The sequence below is a fragment of the Hemiscyllium ocellatum genome, chromosome 16 (genome assembly GCF_020745735.1).
Source record: "Hemiscyllium ocellatum isolate sHemOce1 chromosome 16, sHemOce1.pat.X.cur, whole genome shotgun sequence".
Classification (NCBI taxonomy): Eukaryota; Metazoa; Chordata; class Chondrichthyes; order Orectolobiformes; family Hemiscylliidae; genus Hemiscyllium; species Hemiscyllium ocellatum.
In genome coordinates, this window is record NC_083416.1 from 60,934,123 (window position 1) to 60,956,466 (window position 22,344).

Consider the following 22,344-nt stretch of genomic DNA (forward strand, 5'->3'; position numbering starts at 1 on the left):
GCTTGATAATATTTTATTTTAAAAAATGCATGAAGCTGTTAACAATATATTAAAAGCACTTTGCAACAAAAATCTCTTCTCACCATATATCACAAATGTTCTGACATAGCTGCTTAAAACCTAAGTTACCGGTACATACAAAAATCCGTTCGAATCCTTCAAATTCACTGACCTCATCTGTTGCACCACTGAATAATTAATTCCAGTCATCTGGGTCAAACATATCATCGTATGGATCATCTTCATCTGCACTCTCAGGGGGGTCATCAATTGATTTGTCATCACTTCCATCTTACCATAAGTCAGCATCCTCCGTAGCATCTAAAGCATTAGAAATTCCATATTTTTAAAAGGCTTTTACAATAATTTCAGTTTTCATCTCCTTCCAGGACTCAACAATCCATTCACATACAGTTGCAAGTAATGGAGCACGGATGTTGCCACCCTTTGTGAAGCTTTTTTCCCTTTCTTGCATCCAAGTGTGCCATTTCTTCTGTACGAAGTCCTTAAAAGGTTCATTGATGCTAACATCCAATGGCTGTACCATGCTTGTAAGGCCTCCAGGAATCATTGCAATATCAGTATTGTTAGTTCGAATTTCAATGATAACACTTTTCACTCTGTATGATCTGAACATATCCCAAACCAGTAAGCTTTTTTTCCCTTTCTAAGTCCACCTGGTCGCATATTCCAGACTTCCTAATCCAATTCTTGCAGTCACTTCATCCATCCACCCTTTTTCATGGACGAGGACAACAATGCCTTTCTGAAATCTCTGTTTTGGCAGAGTTTTCCACTTAAAAATCACCATAGGCTTTAACTTTGTTCCATCTGCCATACAACCAAGTTCCACCATGAAGTGATTCCTTTCATGGCCAGTAACCAAAACTGTATTTGTTCCAATCTGGTCCACAGTTCTGTTCCCTAGCACATCAAAGTTCATTGGGGTTCCATCAACATTGCCGATGCATGAGAGCCCGTACCAGTTTTTCCTCCAGGTTCTGATTACAAAGCGATGGAACCCTGTTAACTTGTCATTAAGTTCTGCTGGTTGACGTCGGACAATCTTGGCTATCTGGCTAAGCACTAAATCATAACTTTTCATAAACCTACTGCACCAACCAACACTGGCTCTGAAATCGCTGAATCCATCTTTTATTGCTTCGTTTTTGCCACTTATTCTGATACATTGTCGAGTCACTATGGTTCAGTTCTGACGACACTAAATTACCCAATCAGCAATCTTATCTGCTAGTTATGGCTATTTGTTCAGCTTTCCTCAGTTGGTATAATTCTGTTTTAGCATAGCCTTTAACTGTGGAGCTTTTTCCCTCCAATCTTGGACAAGATTTTCAGAAACACAGAACTCCCTTGCAGCTATGCTATTGTGTTCTTCTCTGTAACTTCAATAACCTTTAGTTTAAACTGTGCTATGTATTTGTTTCTTTGTGATGTCATTTTGTCAGAAAAATTTGGGGTAGTTTTATAATTTCAGAGCACAACTGTATGCAAAACCTTCTTCGAAGAAACTGAGGCAACAGTGGGAAGACAAGGTCGAGGACTACCATAAGGTACCAGAGATATTTGCATGCACAGTCAAATATATGTATGTAAATATTACATAAATAAATATATGCGGTATATGTATGTACGTGTCTACATCCCAGGGTACTGAAGGAGGTGGCTCGAGAAATCGTGGATGCGTTGGTGATTATTTTCAAGAGTTCGATAGATTCGGGATCAGTTCCTGCAGATTGGAGGGTGGCTAATGTTGTACCACTTTTTAAGAAAGGTGGGAGGGAGAAAGCAGGAAATTATAGACCAGTTAGTCTGACTTCAGTGGTGGGGAAGATGCTGGAGTCTTTTATAAATGATTAAATTTTGACACATCTGGATAGTAGTAACAGGATAGGTCAGAGTCAGCATGGATTTATGAAGGGGAAATCATGCTTGACTAATCTTCTGGAACTTTTTGCGGATGTAACTCTGAAGATGGATGAGGGAGATCCAATAGATGAAGTGTACCTGGACTTTCAGAAAAGTTTTGATAAAGTCCGACATAGGAGGTTAATGAGCAAAATTAGGGCGCGGGGTATTGGAGGCAAAGTACTAACTTGGATTGAAAGTTAGTTGGCTGATAGGAAACAAAGAAAAGTGATAAATGGCTCCATTTCGGAATGGCAGGCAGTGACCAGTGGGGTAGCGCAGGGATCAGTGCTGGGACCGCAGCTTTTTACAATGTATATTAATGATATAGAAGATGGTATTAGTAATAACATTAGCAAATTTGCTGATGATACTAAGCTGGGTGGCAGGGTGAAATGTGAGGAGGATGTTAGGAGATTACAGGGTCACCTGGACAGGTTAGGTGAGTGTCACCTGAAGTGGTCAGATGCATGACAGATGCAGTTTAATGTGGATAAATGTATGGTTATCCACTTTGGTGGCAAGAACAGGAAGGCAGATTACTACCTAAATGAAATCAATTTAGGTAAAGGGGCAGTACAAAGAGATTTGGGTGTTCTTGTATGCTAGTCAATGAAGGTAAGCATGCAGGTACAGCAGGTAGTGAAGAAGGCTAATAGTATGCTGGCCTTCATAACAAGAGGGAGTAAGTATAGAAGCAAAGAGGTTCTTCTGCAGCTGTACAGGGCCCTGGTGAGACCACACCTTGAGTACTGTGTGCAGTTCTGGTATCCAAATTTGAAGGAAAAACATTCTGGCTATTAAGGGAGTGCAGCGTAGGTTCACAAGGTCAATTCCTGGAATGGCAGGACTACCTTACGCTGAAAGACTGGAGCGACTGGGCTTGTATACCCTTGAGTTTAGAAGACTGAAAGGGAATCTGATTGAGACATATAAGATTATTAAAGGATTGACACTCTGGAGGCAGGAAACATGTTTCCGCTGATGGGTGAGTGCCGAACCAGAGGACCCAGCTTAAAAATACGGGGTAAACCATTTAGGACAGAGATGAGAAGAAACTTCTTCACCCAGAGAGTGGTGGCTGTGTGGAATGCTCTGCCCCAGAGGGCAGTGGAGGCCCAGTCTCTGGATTCATTTAAGAAAGAGTTGGATAGAGCTCTCAAGGATAGTGGAATCAAGGGTTATGGAGATAAGGCAGGAACAGGATACTGATGAAGGATGATCAGCCATGATCATATTGAATGGCGGTACACACACATAGTTATCAGCATTCAGCTTAATCATTTTAAAATCACGTTGTGCAAATATATACTGCTGCATGTAAAATGTGATAATGCAGGCATTGAATCAAAAACATGTGTATGAATCAAAAATGTGCATACTGTGCCCATTAAAGCTACACATATGGTCAGGAAGAGATCCCTGAAAACCTAGGGCTGACTTATACACGAAGCATCTGAAAAATACCAGATTTTTTGGCCAAAAACCAGGGAATCGACTTATACATGAGGTCGACCTACATGAGTATATACAATAATTTATCTCCATTTTCAACGGCTTAAATTGGATTACTAGCTGGCTCCAAGACCAAAAGCAGAGTGGGAGGGTAGGATAGCTGTTCAGGTTGACGGAAATTGTGAAAGGCTGTACCACAAAGATTGGTGCTGCAACCGGATGCTGTTGAAAATGTACATTCATGGTATAGAGTTTGATATTAAAACAATTTCAAGATTTGAGGATGACACCAATTTTGGGAAATGGTCAATACTGAGGAGTGCTCCAGATTACAGGAGGAAATTAATGGACTTGCATATTGGGTAAATAATTGAAAATTATGTTGAACACAGATGAACATGAGAGAGTACGTTTTGGCTAGAAGAACAGGAAGAACGTTTACTACTGGGAATGAGTAAGCCCAATTGGGGTAGTGGAACAATGGAGTCTCAAAGTACAAATACATGAACCTCAAAGGTTGCACCATAGATTCACCAGGCCCTACAAATGCAAATCAAGCATTGAGCTTCTTTTTTTATGGGATTAAATTGAAAAACAGGGAAGTTATGTTAAACCAGAATTCAACATTGGAATTAGAATTAGAATTAGCTTTATTGTCACATTTAATCAAATGAAGACTGGAAAGTGGCTAATATGATGCCACTATTTAAGAAAGATGGTAAGGAAAAGCCAGGGAATAATAATCTTGTGAGCCTGACATCAGGGATGGACAAGTTGTTGAAGGGTATCCTGAGAGACAGGATTTACGTGTATTTGGAAATGCGAGGACAGATTAAGGATAGTCAGCATGGCTTTGTGCGTGGAAGGTCATGTCTCATGAACTTGATTGAGTTTTTTGGAGAAGTAACAAAGGATTGATGAGGGCAGAGCTGTAGATGTGATCTATATGAACTTTAGTAAGGCATTCGGCAAGGTTCCTCATGGGAGACTGGTTAGCAAGATTAGATCTCATGGAGCACAGTGAGAACTAGTCATTTGGGTACAGAACTGGCTCAAAGGCAGAAGACAGAGGGTGGTGGTGGAGGGTTGCTTTTCAGTCTGGAGGCCTGTGTGTGCCACAATGATGGTGTTGGGTCCACTGCTGTTTGTCATTTATACAAATGATTTGGATGTGAACATGGGAGGTGTGGTTAGTAAGTTTGCAGATGACACCAAAATTGGAGATGTAGTGGACAGTGAAGAAAGTTACCTCAGAATACAATGGGATCTTGAGTAGATGGGCTAATGGGTTGAGAGGTGGCAGATGAAGTTTAATTTAGATAAATGTGAAGTGCTGTATTTTGAAAAAACAAATCAGAGCAGGACTTAAACACTCAATGGTAAGGTCCTAGGGAGTGTTGCTGAAGAAAGAGACCTTGGAGTGCAGCTTCATAGCTCATTGAAAGTAGAGTTGCAGGTAGATAGGATAGTGAAGAAGGTTTTTGGTATGCTTTACTTTATTGGTCAGAGCATTGAATATAGGAGTTGAGAGGTCATGTTGCAGTTGTACAGGACATTATTTAGGCCACTTTTGGAATATTGCATGCAATTCTCATCTCCTTTCTATAGGTTAGATTTTTGTGAAACTTGAAAGGGTTCGGAAAAGATTTACAAGGATGTTGCCAGGGTTGGAGGATTGAGCTATAGGGAGAGTCTGAACAGGCTGTGGGTGTTTTCCCTGGAGTGTTGGAAACTTATCGAGGTTTATAAAATCATGAAGGGCACGGATTGGAGAAAGAGATGAGGTCTTTTCCCTGGGGTGGGGTAATCCAGAACTAGAGGGCATAGGTTTAGGGTGAGAGGGGAAAGATATAAAAGAGACCTAAGGGGCAACCTTTTCACACAGAGGGTGGTACGTGTATGGACTGAGCTGCCAGAGGAAGTGGCGGAGGCTGGTACAATTACAGAATTTAAAAGACATCTGGATGGGTATATGAATAGGAAGGGTTTATAGGGATATGGGCCAGGTGCTGGCAAATGGGGCTAGATTAGGTTAGGCTATCTAGTCAGCATGGATGAGTTGGACCGAAGCGACTGTTTCCATGCTGTATATCTCTCATGACTCTATAAATGTGTACAGTTAAAAATTTACAAGTTTGTCACTTATGGCACCATCTTGGGTACAAAGGTACCTCAGTACAGATTCTTAAGTACAAATTTTTGGAGGAAAAAAAATTTAGAAAAAGAAATAGATAAAATGACCAGCAGTACAGATCAAAGGAATAAATTAGAAAATTAAAGAGATAAGTTCAGAATGACAGTCCTTTCAATCCAGTCCATGCTGTCATCTAGCCTCTAGTCCGTGCTGGACCTTGAATCCAGACCGCAACAGGCTCCACTTTAAGGCTCTCCAGGCCAGGAGACCATTCTGGGATCATCTTGAGGCTGAGCATCCACGCTGATGGTTATGCCATGCCAGGCCTCCGAGAGATCACCACTCTGGGCCACCCTTTGAATACTACATGCAGTTTATTATAGAAATAATACAGAGATACTGAAGAGGGTGCAAGGAATATCAGAAAATAATGAACAGTTTGTGTCAGCAGTTCCCCAAAAAGAAAGAAAATTGGGGAGTAACCTAATTGACGTCTTTCAAAATTATGAAAGATTTTCATAAAGTGGATGCAGAGAAAAGGGGTCAAGTCTTTTGCCATTGCATCCCTCATACTGCTCAGAGGATATTTACAGAGAAGAGGTAAATAAAATATATCAACTCCAATTGCAGAAACACCCACTACAGAATTCTGGTGCTGCTGTTCTTACACACACACACACACACACACACACACACACACACACACACACACACACACACACACACACACACACACACACACACTTAGCACTACACGTTAATCTTTTGAAAGGGTTGTTGGTTTTGAATCAATTTTTATTTTGGAATTTTGAGCCCCCATAAAATTCAAGCTAATGTTCCTTCTTCAGGGAAAAAGTATATCAGGACGCAGTCAATAAAGTATACCTGATGAGAAATTCAGAAGAAACCTCACCCTAAAAAGTTGTGAGAATACAGAATGCATTACAAGGGAGTGTTCAAAATGGATGGTATAGTTGCAAATGATGCAAGTCGGACAATGATCGATCTAGAAAACAAGGGACCAGATGAGATGAGTGGAGCAGAAATACCAGCATGAACTGATTGAACCACAGAAACCCTGTTTCTATGCCACACCAGCTTGTAATCCTTTGTATTAGTGAGCAACTAATTCCATTTTATCCGTTTTGCCTAAGATCTTCAGCACCAGTTACAAGCAAACTGTCAGTTCCTCCCTTGTGTGTTCTGTAAAAGTATTTAAAGATTCAAAAAATTCTAACAGGTGTCACAATATTTGTGTAAAGTAGTGAAGTATTATGCAAAATATAGATTGAAGAGAATTGTGTGTTTCAATGTGATGATGCCTTTCTGCAAATAAACATCATTATGAAGCAAAAACACAGTGGGGTGAACATCTCTTACAGACTTGATTCAAATCAGCACCATAAGAAGGTTCTGATTCAATTTCAGATGATTTCATTTCTAAATATTCATAGTCTGTACTTCCTATCCATGCATTAAATCCATTTTAGAGTCAATTTGCTGGCCAAATATCCAGGCTTTCTTTGAGTCGCGCGCAGACAGTTAATCTTGCTGTCAGGAGCTCCTTTAGAGAAACATTAAAGAACCCTGATTGACTTTTAATATCCTTTTCTGTTTCTGTTTTTACTCTCCATTTCCATAAAATATTTTTGAATTGTGTACTTTAATTAGTGAATGCTAATTACATCATCAGGGAAAGTTGCTAGAAATTATTATACAGCTAGTATGAAGGAGCTGAATTAACATATGCACTAAACTTTAAAGCATTTCAAAAGCTGAATTGATTCAAATTTAACGTTAATAGTCACGCCTCCCCAGCAATTTTCCTAATGCAGTCATCACTGCACAATTTTAAATCATTTTTTAATATAATATCAATGGAATTTTTAAAAGTTAAAGCTGACAAGAAATGTGGTTCATTGTCCATTAAAGCACCAGGGTGTGATATTATGTACTGCAGATTTTTGATCTAGGATTCTCCCACATGGCTGCATCTGATATGAATGACTTAGTAATGTTGAGAGACCCTCAATTGAGTACTAGGTAACTCTAGATCACTGATTCAGTCTATTTCTCATGGCACATGCCCTTGCTCCTCGTAATAGAGCAAAGAACAAAGAATATTGAAAATTCCAACACAGGAACAGGCCCTTTGGCACTCCAAGCCTGCGCCAATCCAACCCCTCTATCTAAACCTGCTGCCTCCTATTTTCTAAACATCTGTATCCTTTTGGTCCCTATCCATTCATGTATCTGTCTAGATACAACTAAAATTATGCTATCGTTCCCGCCTCTACCACCTCCACTGGCGATGCATTCCATGTCCCCACCCTCCCCTGCATAAAGAACTTTCTACGTATATCTCCCTTAAACCTTTCCCCCCTTAAACCTTTCCCCTCTCTCTTGGAGCTTATGACCACTAGTAACTGAGTTCCGCACTCTGGAAAAAAGCTTCTTGATATCCACGCTGTCTATACCTCTCATGATTTTGTAAACCTTAATCAGGTCCCCCCTCAGCATCCATCTTTCTAATGAAAATAATCCTAATCTATTCAACTTTGCTTCATAGCTAGCGCCCTCCATACCAGGCAACATCCTGGCGAACCTCTTCTGCACTTTCTCCAAATCATCAATATCCTTTTCGATAGTGAGATTCAATACAAAGGTCATGTGTTCAAGTTGAGAGGAGAAAAGTTTAAGGGGGATACACATGGAAAATACTTTACACAGAGAGTGGTAGGTGCCTGGAACGCATTGCCAGCAAAGTAATAGAGGCAGGCACAGTGGATTAATTTAAGGTGCGTCTGGACAGATGCATGAGTAGGTGGGGAGCAAAGGAATACAGGTGCTTAGGAATTGGGCAATAGGTTTAGACAGTGGGTTTGGATCAGTTCAGGCTTGGAGGGCTGAAGAGCCTGTTCCTGGGCTGTACATCTTCTTTGTACTTTCTTTAGAGTCATAGAGTCATTGAGATGTACAGCATGGAAACAGACCCTTCAGTCCAACCAGTCCATGCTAACCAGGTATCCCAAACCAATCTAGTCCCACTGCCAGCACCCAGCCCTTATCCCTCCAAACCCTTCCTATTCATATAGCCATCCAAATGATTCTTAAATGTTGCAATTGTACCAGCCTCCACCACTTCCTCTGGCAGCTCATTCCATACACGTATCACCCTCTGCCTGAAAAAGTTGCCCCTTAGGTCTCTGTTGGGATCCATTATTAAGGTTAGGTAGTGTAAGAAACTTTATTGTTAGGTAGTGCTCACGTAAGGTAGTATTAGCAAGTCTGGAACTTGTTAGCTTCACTAGACAACAGTAAGCCATTATGTTACACTAAGAACAGACTGAAAAGCTGATGGCATAGCCTGAAGAGGCCCCAGGGAGGGTGAGAGATAACAGGACATTAGAGCCGTGTCTAGAAGCACGTAGCTCAAACTGAGGTAATAGAACGTTATCATGTGAGACCCAATCACATACAAAAAATTCTGCTTTTTACCAAATAAGGATGTAACTCTGGAATGTGAGAGAACAAAAGGATAGACAAATTTAAAAAATAGTCAGAACGCCTTCTCCAGCAAGCCTGATACCTTGCTGTAACTCGATTCTCTCTTGAATAAAGCAGTCTGTTTCTTAAAATCTGACCCGGTGTCTCATTCCTCCGAAACGAACACGGGGACGGTAGAACCGTCCTAACAGTCTCTTATATCTTTCCCCTCTCACCCGAAACCTGGACTCCCCCCAACCCAGGCAAAAGACTTTGTCTATTTATCCTATCCATGCTACTCATAATTTTGTAAACCTCTATAAGGTCACCCCTCCGTTCCAGGGGAACCAGCACCAGCCTGTTCAGCCTCTCCCTTTAGCTCAAATCCTCCAAGCCTGGTAACATCCTTGTAAATCTTTTCCAAACCCTTTCAAGTTTCACAACATCTTCCCAATAGGAAGGAGACCAGAATTGTACAGGATATTCCAACAGTGGCCTAACTAATGTCCTGTACAGCCGCAACACGACCTCCCAACTCCTGTACTCAATACTCTGACCAATAAAGGAAAGCCTACCAAAAGCCTTCTTCACTATCCTATCTATCTGCAACTCCACTTTCAAGGAGCTATGAACCTGCACTACAAGGTCTCTTTCTTCAGCAACACTCCCTAGGACCTTACCATTAAGTGTATAAGTCCTGCTAAGATTTGCTTTCCCAAAATGTAGCACCTCGCCTTTATCTGAATTAAACTCCATTTGCCACTTCTCAGCCCATTGGCGCATCTGGTCCAGATACTGTTGTAATCTGAGGTAACCCTCTTCGCTGTCCACTACACCTCCATTTGGTGTCATCTGCAAACTTACTAATTTGTAGCACTTATGCTCGCATTCAAATCTTTTATGTAAATGGCAAAACGTAGAGGGCTCAGCACCGATCCATGTGGCACTCCACTGATCACAGGCCTCCAGACTGAAAAACAACCCTCTACCACCACCCTCTGTCTTCTACCTTTGAGCCAGTCCTGTATCCAAATGGCTAGTTCTCCCTGTATTCCATGAGATCTAACCTTACTAATCAGTCTCCCATGGGGAACCTTGTCGAATGCCCTACTGAAGTCCATATAGATCACATCTACTACTCTGCCCTCATCAATCTTCTTTGTTACTTCTTCAAAAAACTCAATCAAGTTTGTGAGATATGATTTCCCACACACAAAGCCATGTTGGCTATCCCTAATCAGTCTTTACCTTTCCAATTACATGTACATCTTGTTTCTCAGGATTCCCTTCAACAACTTGCCCACCACTGAGGTCAGGCTCACTGGTCTATAGTTCCCTGGCTTGGCTTTACCGCCCTTCTTAAACAGTGGCACCACATTTGCCAACCTCCAGTCTTCTGGCACCTCACCTGTGACTATCGATGATACAAATATCTCAGCAAGAGGCCCAGCAATCAGTTCTCTAGCTTCCCACAGAGTTCTCAGGTACACCCGATCAGGTCCTAAGGATCTATCCACCTTTAACCGTTTCAAGACATCCATTCCTTCCTCTTCTGTAATCTGGACATTTTGTAAGATGTCACCATCTATTTCCCTACAGTCTATATCTTCCATATCCTTTTCCACAGTAAATACTGATACAAAATATTCATTTAGTATCTCCCCCATTTTCTGTGGCTCCACACAAAGGCCGCCTTGCTGATTTTTGAGGGGCCCTATTCTCTCCCTAGTTACCTTTTTGTCCTTAATAAAGTTGTAAAAACCCTTTGGATTCTCCTTAATTCTATTTGCCAAAGCTATCTCATGTCCCTGTTTTGCCCTCCTGATTTCCCTCTTAAGTACGTTCCTACTTCCTTTATACTCTTCTAAGGATTCACTCGATCTAGCCTGTCTATACCTGACATATGTTTCCTTCTTTTTCTTAACCAAACCCTCAATTTCTTTAGTCATCCAGCATTCCCTACCAGCCTTCCCTTTCACCCTGGCAGGAATATACTTTCTCTGGATTCTTGTTACCTCATTTCTGAAGGCTTCCCATTTTCCAGCCGTCCCTTTACCTGTGAACATCTGCCTCCAATCAGCTTTCGAAAATTCTTGCCTAATACCGTCAAAATTGGCCTTTCTCCAATTTAAAACCTCAACTTTTAGATCCGGTCTATCGTTTTCCATCACTATTCTAAAACAAATAGAATTATGGTCGCTGGCCCCAAAGTGCTCCCCCTCTGACACCTCAGTCACCTGCCCTGCCTTATTTCCCGAGAGTAAGTCAAGTTTTGCACCTTCTCTAGTAGGTACATCCACATACTGAATCAGAAAATTGTCTTGTTCACACTTAACAAATGCTTCTCCATCTAAACCTTTAACACTATGGCAGTCCCAGTCTATGTTTGGAACATTAAAATCCCCTACCATCCCCTGCCAGAGCCCTTCATCTGATTCCTGATGAAGGGCTCTGGCCCGAAATGTCGAATTTCCTGTTCCTTGGATGCTGCCTAACCTGCTGTGCTTTAGCCAGCAACACATTTTCACCCCTACCATAACTACCCTATTATTCTTACAGATAGCTGAGACAAATTGAGATAGCTTCTCAATTTCCCTCTGAATATTGAGGGTTCTATAATACAATCCCAATAAGGTGATCATCCCTTTCTTATTTCTCAGTTCCATCCAAGAACTTCCCTGGATGTATTTCCAGGAATATCCTCCCTCAGCACAGCTGTAATGCTATTCCTTATCAAAAATGCCACTCCCCTTCTTCTCTCGCCTCCCTTTCTATCCTTCCTGATGCATTTGATTCCTGGAGCATTAAGCTACCAGTCCTGCCCATCCCTGAGCCATGTTTCTGTAATTGCTATGATATCCCAGTCCCATGTTTCTCATCATGCCCTGAGTTCATCTGCTTTCCCTGTTAGGCCCCTTGCATTGAATTAAATGCAGTTTAATTTATTAGTCCTACCTTGTCCCTGCCTGCCTTGACTGTTTGATTCACTTCTGTTCTCAGCTGTCCCCATCTCAGATCGATCTCTTTCCTCACTATCTCCCTTGGTCCCATCCCCGGGTCCCCCACCCCCTCCCCAACCTTACTAGTTTAAATTCTCCCAAACGGTGCAATCTGTCCTTCTTGTATAGGTCACTTCTACCCCAAAAGAGATTCCAATGATCCAAAAATGTGAATCCTTCTCCCATACACCAGCTCCTCAGCCATGCATTCATCTGCTCTATCTTCCTATCCCTGCCCTCACTCGCTCGTAGCACTGGGAGTAATCCAGATATTACTCTCCTTGAGGACCTCCTTTTTAAATTTCTGCCTAACTCTCTGTAATCTCCCTTCAGAATCTCAACCTTTTCCCTTCCTATGTCATTGGCTCCAATGTGGACGATGACCTCTTGCTGGGTCCTCTCCCTCATGAGAACATTCTGCACCGTCTCTGAGACATTCTTGATCCTGGCATCAGAAAAACAGCACACCATTCTGCTTTTTCTCTGCTGGCCACAAAAACATCTGTCTGTACCTCGGACTACAGAATCCCCGAACACAATTGATCTCTTGGAAGCCAATGTACCCCTCATTGCAATAGAGCCAGTCTCAATACCAGAAACTTGGCTGTTCATGCTACGTTCCCCTGAGAATCCATCACCCCCTACATTTTCCAAAACAGCATACCTGTTTGAAATAGGTATATCCACAAAAGACTCCTGCACTATCTGCCTACCTCTCTTGCCCTTCCTGGAGTTAACCCATCTATGTGACTGTATCTGAGACTTCCCCCCTTCCTATAACTGCCATCCATCATATACTGTTGCTGTTGCAAATTCCTCATCACTTCGATCTGTCTCTCCAACCGATCCACTCGATCTGATAAGATTGGCATCCAACAGCATTTATGGCAGATATAATTCGCCATAAACTCCCACATCTGACAAGATGCTCATAGTTGGTTCAGTCTATTCCTAGTGAATGGTTCAATCAACTCCTTGTGAATGGTTCAATCAACTCCTTGTGAACAGTTCCATCTTTTCCAAATGACATATTCAAGCTCATACTACAGCCTGATTCAGCTTGAGAAAGTTGCCCAACCTAAAGGTGCCACTTCTAAACACTGGAATAGTAGCACCAAAGGGGCCTTTACAAGATCTTCGAAATCCAATGGCAAGAAAGGCAGTTCTGCAGCAACATCCTCTTCTGTAGCAATGTGTTCAGAACCAAGATGCTAAAACCAAGTCTGTTGGGTGGAACGTGCTGCTTGCATACCTGATGTTATGGCTGCCCCTTGACAGTATGGCAAAAATAGCCAACAAAAGTCCCAACAAGCTTTGCAGTATGTTGAACAGGAATTTGAGACTGTGGGAAAAGCTTGTGTTCTCAGCGTTTAAAACAAATGCTCTCCGTTTCCTTTCAGTAAGATTGGATGTGCAACATTGTTTACTCCTAATGTTAAGATCATTTCATGCCAATTAGTTATTTCTTTTAATTTTTTTCTAATCAATCAGTATTAGTACTACAAGTAGGTTTTAATTAAGATTCTTCAAGATAATCATAGATTTAGTTTCCCAATAAATTATAGATTTAACACTCGCATATTACTAAACAAAACATTAGAAAGAAAGGTTTAAGAACTAATTACGAATAATAGAGAGGGCCCTCCTTATCTCTTATCAAAGACAGTAGCTAAAGGAGTTGGAATGTTGGGAAATCTTAACAAAGAATCTGTTACAGTCCTGTACAAAATAGCAGACACAAACGTCATTGTTGAGAAATAAAAGGTCATAAGCGACCATGGAATTTTAGTTTACCACATACCAAAAGAGGGCCCATTCAGATGGCAGCAACAAGACTACTAATACAGTGATGTACCGGAAACTCGATTAGAGTTGAACAACCCAGCCTAGTTCACTAATAGTATTCGGGGGAGGAAGTATGGGCCACCATGTTAATGTTACAAAAAAAAGTACGAAAAACACTTTACTTGAATTGAAAATTACAGTGTCATTGACTTTCCACCCGATTTGAGCTGATTAACAGGGTAATTGAACCCTCGCGTTGAGGCCAGGTTCAAGGGTAGTCTTTGGCTCTCCCTGCCTTGTAGTAGTAAACTGCATAAATAAATTACCACATGCCTCGAGCTCTGCTGTCTCCTGAAAATTTATTATGTCCATAAAACTCGTTCCAACACCTGACATCAGACTCCCAAAGCAACTGTTGTACACAGAACCTGGTTGTAGCAAAAGGTTCCCCCAAGAGGAAAAGCTGTAAAAGTGTTCTCAAAACAGGATTAATAAGAAGCCTTTCTGCTTACTGGAAGGGTCAATAGCCAGGAGGCACAGTTTTAAGATAAGGAGCAAGAGGCTTAAAGGGGATTTGTGGAAAAATTCTTTTAGCCAGAAGGTTGTGGGTAACTGAAATCCACTGCCATAAAGGGAAGAGAGGTCAGAATCTGTAAGATGTTTATGAATTATTTAGATGAACCAAAACCAAAGAACAATACAGCACAGGAATATGTCCTTCAGCCCTCCAATCCTGCAGTGACATATCTTGCCCTTCCATACTAAAACTGTCTTCACTTATAGGATCCGTATCCTTCTATTCCCTTTCTGTTCATGTATTCTTCCAGGTGTTTCTTGAATGCTGCTATTGTGTCTGCTTCCACCACCTCCTCTGACAGTATGTTCCAGGTACTCACCACTCTTTGTGTGAAAAAATTACTTTACACATCTCTTTCAACCCCTGCACATTGAACCTGTGTCACTTAGTAATTGCGCCCTCCATCCTGGGAAAAAGCCTCATACTTTCCATTCTATCCATGCCACTCACATTCTTATAAACTTCTATCAGGTGTGCCCCTCAACCCCTCATAATCCAGTGAAAACAAACCCAGTTTATCTAACCTTTCTACATAACTAAAATCCCCTATACCAGGCAACATCCAGGTAAGCCTTTTCTGCACTTTCTCCAAAGCATTCATCCTTCTGGTAGTGTGGTGGCCAGAGCTGTATACAATATTCCAAGTGTGGCCTAATTAAAGTACTATTAAGCTGCAGCATAACTTGTCCATCCATACACTCAATGCCCCTTCCAATGAAGGCAAGAATGCCATAGGGCTTTATTTTTTACTACCTTATCTACCACCACTAGCAATTTCAGTGTTCTGTGGACTTGCACACCCAGATCCCTCTGCATATCAATCCTCCCAAAAGTTTGACCATTCACTATATAATTTCCAACTGTACTTGATCTTCCAAAATATATCACCTCATATTTGCCCAGATTTAACTCCATCTGCCATTTTTTTCTGCTCATGCCTCTAACTGATCTATATCCTCCTCACTATCTGCAACTCTGCAAATCTTTGTATCATCCACAAACTTACTAATTAGACCAGCTACATTTTCCTCCAAATCATTTATATAGACCATGAACAGCAGAGGTCCCAGCACTGATCCCACTAATCTCAACCCTCCAATCTGAAAAGCATCCATCCACCTTTACCATGTGTTTCCTATGACTAAGCCAATTTTGTATTCATCTTGCCAGCTCACCCTGTTACCATGTAACTTTGCCTTTGTACCATTCTACCATGAGAGACCTTGTCAAAGGCTTTACTGAAGTCCTTGTAGACAACATCAATTATCTTCATTCACTTCCTCAAAAAACTCAATCAAGGCACGACCTTCCCCCATACAAAACCATGCTGTCTATCATTAATACGTCCATTCACTTCTAAATGCAAATTGATCTTGTCACTGAGAGCCTTTTCCAATAATTTCCCTACCACTGACATAAGGCTCACAGGCCAATAATTTCCAAGATTATCCCTGCTACCATTCTTAAATAATGGGACAACAATGGCTATTTACCTGTCCTCTGGGATCTTAACTGTGACCAAAGCAGATATAAAAATGTCTGTCAATGTTCCAGTAATTTCTTCTCTTGCATCCCTCAATATTTCGGGAGAGATCCAATCATGACCTGGAGACTTATCTACCTTAATACTTTTTGAGTCATCCAACACCTCTTCCTTTTGAATATCAACTTGGCTTAGAAATTTGACACTTTCTACTCTGAGATCATCCTCCACCAACTCCTTCTCTTTGGTGAATACCAGCACAAAGTATTTGTTTAGGACCTCGCCTACTTCTTCTGGCTCCACATTTAGATTCCCTCCTTTGTGCTTGAGTTCTACCCAGATTTCCTCAGTGCATAATCCTCTGATGTATCATCTCTCGCTGCAGCTGTACCAGCAGTGCAACTGTCCACTCTTTTTACATCCCTTCCTATCACACATGAAAAATCTAAATCCTGGGACATTCAGCTGCCAGCCCTGTCCCTGTTTCAGCCAAGTTTCCGTAATCCCTATAATGTAATAGTTCCAAGCACTAAACAAAACTCTAAGTTCATCTACTTGCCTATGAGGCACATGCATTTCAGAGACCTCCCCTGCTCTTTTCTGCAGCATTTCCCTGTCTGTTCTTGTTCTTAATGATGTTTGCCTTAGTTTCTCCCTCTCCCTCAATTTCTGCATCCACTGCCCAACTCCTCTGATTCCCATCCCACTGCCACATTAATTTAAACCCTCCTCAACCACATGAAACCTCTCAGCATGTAAGGCTACAGGCCAAGTGCTAGTAAATGTGATTAGGCTAGATGGATGTTTGTTGACCTGTGTAGACACAATGGGCCAAAGGAAGACTTTCTGTGCTGTAACATCTTTATGACTCCATGACTAAAACATTCCTGAAACCTGCCCAGCAATGTCAACGATGCAGTCCTGCCATTGGGAAAGGGTCAACTAGTCAGTGAGCTGGGCATTATTTAGGCCTGAGATAAGAGGCAGTTATCAACATGTGAAAGGAATATCCCTTTGGCGATGACTCCCCTTGTATACTCCCCAGGGTACTTGGGAAATACAGGAGATTCTTATCCTCTAGAGAGAAAGAGCAGTCTACCCTACTTAAACAAGAGAGCCTAGACAAGGCCCTCAGGGAGGTTTTCAGTCCATGGGGTTAACCAGATGTCCTGGCTGCACACAAAAGATCTTGCTTGCTCCATAACAGTGAGTATTCCAAAACTCAGTTTCCTTATATGGCAGTGGTGTGAGACTGCAGCATTTTCTGTGAAAGGAATCAATGCAGCTTTATTAAATCATGCAAGCTTAGCAATGTGGGCAAGGTCACTTTAGTGTCACTCAGAGCCTAAAAGTGCTCACAAAAGCCAAAGCTAGTTTAGCAGCCCCTGTGCAATTTGCCTGTTCTTGTGGGGCAACTAACCTTCATAATGAATGTGTAGGTGTGTACTGTACCTTTAAGAGAGAGGAAGCTAGCAAGAACTGATAGTGTCCAGACCAAGGTGAAAATATAACCTTGGTCGAAACAAATAGCTGGAGTTGTGTTGCCATGAAACAAAAACAAATTCAAATTCGGCCAATCAGTTTAAATTAGGGCCCTGAGACCAAAATCCAATTGAATTTGAATTTTACTGTTTGGGAAGGCATCAAACCAATGAAATGATCTGATGTTTTGGGGTGTAAAATGGGACATTTTGAACAGTAAGGGGGAAAACTACAAAGAGTTGCCAAGAAGCAACAGACTGCTCACAGAATAACTCTCTAAAAGGTACCTGTCTATAAGACAATTGTGCAGCAAAACACCAGAGTCAACCTAGAGGAATGAACAGAGAAAGTCCGACATCAAAAGACTATACCTGGATTTGAAATTGTTTCTGCCATAAATTTAAGAGGGATTTTATCAGACCAGTATTGCAGAGTGGGAAATAAAAAATAGGTTTAAGAGAAAGGAGTTAGAAATAGTTGCTTAATGTTCTCTTTTGGACTTAAAGAATAAAATTGTTAATTTTTACTTTAAATAGTGATGTCTGGGATAGTTCTTTGCCTCTTGAAATTTAACAGATTACGTATGAGGTGGGGTTCTCTGTTCGTCGGGTTTAAATGAGCAGAGGGGTTTACCCCTGTCATAATGGTTTTGGGGCTTTTGTCCGCGATTTGAACAGATTTAGACAGATTCAGTCTGATATTTGGACAGATGTGAATAGATTTGGGGTACAAAAAAGTCCAATAGATTTAAACACTTGCAGGTTAATCTCCTAGATCTTTTAATAAAATGTAAGTGAGACAATTTGTTTAATTTTGGTGACTTGGGGTTGATAAAGTTAAACGTGAGAGAAATGGCTTTTAAAATTGCTAAAGAGGTTCTGGGGTTTGAAGATGATTCCCAAATTTGCCAAGAAAGTTTAGAAAGTAAAGAAAAAAACATACTCTTAGAGTTAGTAAAGAAGTTAGGATTGGGTTTAACCAAGGACAATAGTAAAGCTGAAATTGTAATGGAATTACTCAAATACTTAGTTGTGTCACAGAAACCTAAGTTAGAAAAACTTAAATTACAATTGTGGAAAATGAAGTTAGAAGATAAACAAAGGGAGAGAAAGAGAGAGAGAGAGAGGAAAAAGAGAAAGAAGGTTCTCGGCTGAACAAAGAGAGAGAGCGAAGAAAGGGAGACAGAGAGAGGAAAGGGAGAAAGAAGGAGAGCGAAGGTTCTTAGCTGAGCAAAAACAGAGAGAATTTGAATTTGAGAAGTTGCGACTTGGTCAGCAAAGTCAACTTAACAGGATGGAGATTAAAAGAGAAGGTAGTGAGACAGAAAAAATGTCAAAACTCTGTCACATTTTGATGAAAAAGATATCAAAGACTTCCTTATTTCATTTGAAAAATTGGCTAGGCAGGTGGAGTGGTCTGAGGATTTATGGGTAATACTCGTTCAGACCAAACTAGAAGGCAGAGCTAGTGAGGTATTTGCTGTATTGTCAAATGAGGGGTCAAGAGATTATGAAGAGGTCAAAAAGGCTATTTTAAGTGCTTATGAATTGGTACCAGAAATGTATAGACACTGGTTCAGAAACATAAAGAAGGAACCAGGTCAGACTTATGTTGAGTTTGAAAGAAATAAACATAGTCATTTTGATAGATGGGTGTGGGCCTTTAAGATACAGAGGACCTATGAGGCTCTAAGACAGATTATTCTGCTGGTGGAGTTTAAAAACTCACTTCCAGAGATGATAAGAATTCACGTGGATGAACAGAAAGTTCAGGAAGTGAGAATGGCAGCAGAAATAGCAGATGAGTACATGTTGTGTACAAGACAAGCTTCCAGCCAGGATTTCATCCTGTGATGGATAGAAACTGGGAGAAGGGGAGATCCTACACTACAAAAGAAAGAGTAGAGAACACTGTTAAGTGTTTACCACAGGTTAAAAAAGAAGCCCAAGAGGGTAGAAAGGAGGTGAAAGGCCTCAGGAGTTTCCACTGTGGTAAAGTGGGACACGCAAAGTCACAGTGCTGGTCGTTAAAGAAAGGCGCTGTGGGTAACAATGTGGTAAAAGAAGCTAAGCCAGTGGCATTAATGGAAGTAGTAAAGGAAACCCCAAGAAGAGCCGAGGAGCTGCAGGACAGTGCACAGCCTAGGCAGGGATGGGCATGGAGTTAGTACCTGATCTTTATGAAGTATTCACCCTGAAGGTACAGTTTATTCAGAGAACAGGAGGAGAAGGGCAAGAAGTGATCATTTCGAGTGATCCAAGATCTAACCAGTCACTGACAATAAGAGATGAGTGAATATGCAGTTTTTTGATCTATTACCTGAGAGGATGGTAATATGTGGGATGGATGGACAGATATTTAGTGTTCCCTTATATAAGATCAGGTTGGAGTGCCAACTCAAGTCTGTGAGACTCATTGACAGACAGTCAGTTCCCAGAATTCAGTTTGTTCTTGGCAATGGTTCAGCAGAGTCCAATGTGGGAGTGACACCCCTTATTGTGGAGAAGCCCAAGGAAGCCCAAGAAACTGAGGAGTTATAACAGAAATATTCTGGTATTTTTCCAGATTGTGTAGTCACAAGATCCCACTATCATTAGATACACCACGAAGCAAAAACTAAAGAGAAAGATGAAGAGTTTAAGGTTCAATTAGCGGACACCCTGTTTGATGTAATGGCGCTGAACAGGCAGAGGTGCTTAGTCCTGAAAGGCGAAGGGAATTGCAACAGAACTTCAAGGTGATTAAAAATATATATATGTGGATGTGTACTCCAAAAAGGAGGCAGAGAATATTCCAGAGGGTTATTATCTGAAAGATAGAATTCCAAGACAGAAATAGAGACCACAGCGGGTAGGTGCAGAGGAGAAATGGGCCGAAGTGCACCAGATTGTGTTGCCGGTAGCATACAGACAGGAGGTGTTACGGGTAGCACATGAACTACCTGTAGGAAGTCACCTAGGGGTACGGAAGATTCAAGCTAAGATACAAAAACATTTTTATTGGCCTGGAATGCACAAGGATGTGGTTAACTTTTGCCATACATGTCAGATATACCAAATGGTAAGTAAGCCACAGGCAAAAATAAAACATACATCTTTGTTGCCAATTCCCACATTCAGCGAACCTTTTACGTAAGTTATAATTGATTGTGTAGGTCCCTTCCTGAGAAATAAAAGTGGGAACCAGTAATTGTTATCCACAATGGATATGTCCACCAGATGTCCAGAGGCAATTCCATTCTGGAATATCAAGGCAAAAAGGGTGGTCGAGGAGTTAGTAGCTTTCTTCATGTGGTATGGGCAACCCAGAGAGATTCAGTCAGACCAAGGGTCTAATTTTACTGCTAGGCTGTTTAAGAAGGTTATGGATAGCTTAGATATACAGAATATCAAATCAAGTGAGTATCATCCTGAATCCCAGGAAGATTTAGAAAGGTGGCATCAGACCTCGAAGACCATGTTGAGAGCATACTGTCAGGATTACCCGAATGTTTGGGATAAAGGTATCCCATTCACATTGTTTGCCATTAGAGATGCCCCATAAGGATCTACTCAGTTTACTCCCTTCGAGTTAATATTCAGCCATGAATTGAGAGGCTCTTCAAAATTAATTAAAGAGAAATTGACAGGACCAAAGTCAGAGATGTCACACTTAGATTGTGTATCAGAGGTGATAAACAACACCTAAAGAGGGCACAGCATAGAATGAAGCAGGTGGCAGATAAAAACTCTGAGACTTGGATGTTTTCCTGAGGGGATGATGTGTTAGTACTGTCACCAGTGATAGGAGATCCCTTCAAAACCAGGTTTAGTTGTCCCTATTAAATTGAGAAAAAAATTGAATCAGGTGAACTATCTGGTAAAGATGTCAGATAGAAAAATGGTATCGGGTATGTCATGTGAACATATTGAAACTGCATTATACAAGAGAGAGAACTGGAGAAACAGGTGTTAGTTACTGCCCCACAGTGAAGAATCAAATCCAGATGATGTGAATTTTGATGTACCTCAAAAAATGTTAGAAAATAAAGAAGTCCTTGAGGAGTGGGGTAGGTTAGTAAACAATTTGTCTCAGAAGTATTGAATGTAGTTGAAAGATTGGTTACTGCAGTATGTGGGCATATGTAGGAATCAGATGGGGAGGACTAATGTTATAGACAATAGGTGCAGGAATAGGCCATTCTGCCCTTCGAGCCTGCACCACCATTCAATATGATCATGGCTGATCATCCTTAATCAGCCTCCTCTTCCTGCCTTATCTCCATAACCCTTAATTCCACTATCCTTGACAGCTCTATCCAACTCTTTCTTAAATGAATCCAGAGATTGAGCCTCCACTGCCCTCTGGGGCAGAGCATTCCACACAGCCACCACTCTCTAGGTGAAGAAGTTTCTCCTCACCTCTGTCCTAAATGGTCTACCCCGTATTTTTAAGCTGTGTCCTCTGGTTCGGGACTCACCCATCAGCAGAAACATATTTCCTGCCTCCAGAGTGTCCAGTCCTTTAATAATCTTATGTCTCAATCAGATCCCCTCTCAGTATTCTAAACTCAAGGGTATACAAGCCCAGTCACTCCAGTCCTACAGCGTAAGGTAGTCCTGTCATTCCAGGGATTGACCTCGTGAACCTACGCTGCACTCCTCAATAGCCAGAATGTCTTTCCTCAAATTTGGAGACCAGAACTGTACACAGTACTCAAGGTGTGGTCTCACCAGGGTCCTATACAGCTGCAGAAGAACCTATTTGCTTCTATACTCAATCCCTCTTGTTATTGAAGGCCAGCATACTATTAGCCTTCTTCACTACCTGCTATACCTGCATGCTTATCTTCATTGACTTGTGTACAAGAACACCCAGAACTCTTTGTACTGCCCCTTTACCTAAATTGATTCCATTTAGGTAGTAATCTGCCTTCCTGTTCTTGCCACCAAGTGGATAACCATACATTTATCCACAATAAAATGCATCTGCCATTCATCTGACCATTCACCTAACCTGTCTAGGTCACCCTGTAATC